The sequence below is a fragment of the Buceros rhinoceros genome, unplaced genomic scaffold, assembly GCF_000710305.1.
Source record: "Buceros rhinoceros silvestris isolate BGI_N320 unplaced genomic scaffold, ASM71030v1 scaffold1664, whole genome shotgun sequence".
NCBI lineage: Eukaryota > Metazoa > Chordata > Aves > Bucerotiformes > Bucerotidae > Buceros > Buceros rhinoceros.
Window position 1 is genome coordinate 23,388 of NW_010407461.1, and position 2,868 is coordinate 26,255.

The 2,868-nt window shown below is 53.0% G+C and overlaps 1 protein-coding gene across 1 annotated transcript in view; it reads left to right on the plus strand.

Moving 5' to 3' along the window:
- The window catches only part of SCARA5 (scavenger receptor class A, member 5), a 33,994-nt gene that overhangs the window by 22,418 nt on the left and 8,708 nt on the right, over positions 1 to 2,868 (plus strand). The gene's annotated exons all lie outside the window — the stretch shown is intronic.

A 2,868-nucleotide genomic window follows, 5' to 3' on the forward strand; every position in this document is an offset into this window, starting at 1 on the left:
TATCGGCTCCCCGGGAAATGCGGCTTGTCCTGGGGTGGGCAGATATCTGGGGTGGATGAGCCTCCTCACCAAAACTCCTGGGTCAAACTATCTCACTGACCTGCTCAAGGGACAACTTATCTCTGCCCCAGAGTCCCAAGGATTTTCCCTTTTCTTGGTATTTTCCTGCTCCTGATACATTTTCTCCTCAAAATTACCGCAACAGAGTAGTATTTTCCTCGTTTCCAAATGGGGAAAATTATTCTGGAAAGCGAGTGGACCTCAGTCTTCTCCACTCTTTCATGGAGAATGTTGTGCAGATCTACAGAGAAATTCGGGGCAGTGAGAGAAGTCCCTTTCGTAAACACCATGTGCAGAGCAAGGAGGAACTTTCTGGGTTGTGGCTGAAGGTAGAGCACGTTCCTGCCTTTGAAGATGGGCCTTTTGCAGCTTCTCCTGGGGCTTGCTCCAAGACCATCATGGTCCACCTCACCCTGCAGACCCAGGAGCTCTTTCCACCCTCCTCCAGTGATATCCTTTCCCACAAGCTTTGCAGTATTTGTGCCCTGCTTGTTTCAGCAATGACGATTTTTGGAGCAGAGGTGATGCCCAGGAATAGGACATCAGTGGTGACTGAGCTTCTGGCAAGAAGCTGAGGGAAGCTGGAAGAGCTGAGGGTCACTCATCATAGCATTTGTGCCAAAATTGTGTGCACAGTCCAGAAGAATCAGACTGAGCTGGTTTCTGATTCAATGGGAAACACCTAAGACATTCATACTCGTTGGGTGAAGGCACTGAGCAGGACCTCCTGGTAAGACCAGTGGTGATGACAGCAAGAGGCTCTTGTGAGCTTTTTCCTAGCCCCAAGGCTCTCTCCTTTCCAGCTCACGGGGGCTTTGTCCCCAGCTAGGGCTGCTGCGAGTCAGACCCACTAACCCACTCCAAAGCAACATCAGCTCCAATGATGGGCCATTCCCAGTGACTTTTGGGATGGGACCAGCCACAGAGCCCATTGCACTAGCTCCTCCTTCCCCATCCATAACTGATTCCTTCCCCCAAAGAGCCCCTGGACCTCTTTCTAACAGCTCGGCATCCTCAAGCTGAGTCCATCTGCTGCTTTTTGGAGCCCTGGTGCACTCTGTTGTCTGATGACACTCGCACCAGGGCTCCAGGGTGAGCAGTGTCTGGCCGTGAAGATGTGCTGCTGGACTTCTGCTGCCTATACCAACAGCTCCAGGTTTTCCCCATGTCATTTCCAGCTGCTGGATAGGTCTCTCCACCAGCATCATGACCTTCTGCCAGCCATCCTCTTCATGGAATCATTGAATCAGAGAACTGTTTGGGTGGGAAGGGACCTTCCAAGCTCACCCAGTCCAACCCCCTGCAGGGAGCAGGGACATCTGCAACTAGAGCAGGTTGAGCAGAGCCCCAACACCCAACCTGACCTCCAATGGTTCCAGGGATGGGGCTTCTCTCACCTCTCTGGGCAACCTGGGACAGGGTCTCACCACCCTCAGTGTCAAACATTTCTCCCTTCTCTCTGGTCTGAATCTCCCTCTTCCAGTTGAACCCAAGGGATGGGGCTTCTCTCACCTCTCTGGGCAGCCTGTTCCTCTGGCAGTGGTGCTGGACAATTTCAATTTTTGCCTTGGTCTTTCTTTTAAGGATTTCTGACCACTTCTGATGGTTGAGGTCTGCCATCGTCAGAGTATTTCCTTTCCCTGCAGCACTGGCCCAGGCTGCCCAGGGCAGTGGGGTTCCAGGGATGGGGCTTCTCTCACCTCTCTGGGCAGCCTGTTCCTCTGGCAGTGGTGCTGGACAATTTCAATTTTTGCCTTGGTCTTTCTTTTAAGGATTTCTGACCACTTCTGATGGTTGAGGTCTGCCATCGTCAGAGTATTTCCTTTCCCTGCAGCACTGGCCCAGGCTGCCCAGGGCAGTGGTGGAGTCCCCATCCCTGGAGGGGTTTCCCAGCCGTGTGGAGGTGGTGCTGAGACTGCTTAAAGGTCTCTTCCAATCTAAACCATTCTGTGATTCTGTGATCTCTGAAGTCCCTGACTTGTCCCAGTTGCTTCTGCTCCAGAAAAACAGGAGTTTTGGGGGACAATCACATAAGAACCATTACTGTTGCTTTCCATCCCCCTTTTCTTTGGGTCATGGAGGACACGGGCTGCTCCAGCATCCCAGTACCATCACGTGCTGGCAAGCAGCATCTCTGGCCTCTCTCCCACTGCTCGGGGTGGGGGCTGTTGTCATCTGGTTCCCATCAGCGGGGCAGGCTGCAGGCAGCTTTCCTCCATCTGGCACAGCTGCGGCTGCCCGGGGGACCAATCGCGCCTTCCAAGAGCCTCCAAGTTAAAGGGCAAGAATTTCCTGCCCGCTTTTTAATTATTATTATTATTATTATCTTATTCTATAAGACATTTTTCAGAGTGTGTGTTGTTTGTTGTTCTTGCACGGAGACAAAAAAAAAAAAAAAGAGGATATGTCCTCTGTGGGGCCATGCTGCAGGGCTGGGGCTCATCCGGAGCATCGTTGGCCGGAGCAGCCCAAAGCCTTTCCCAGCCCCTTCCCGTTGCAGCCCCAGGGCAAAGCCAGGACCAGCAGAGCCAAACCCAGAGTCCCGCTCAGGATGGTGTTTTTGGTGTTTGCACCCGGAAACACAGCTGCTGCCTGCCAGGAGCAAAGCCGGAGCCTGGGCAGGGCTTCGGGGAGGTAGTGGGGTGCAGGCAGACGGTCTCGGGCGAGGGAAAGCCAAGCCATGACACGGATAATTATTGAGCTCGTTATTTTTTGATGGAAATAGGTGTGGGTTTGAAGGCAGCCTGTTCACCCAGCTGTTCTGAACCCCCCCAGCATCATTGCCTCTAGATGGATACGGGGTTTGGG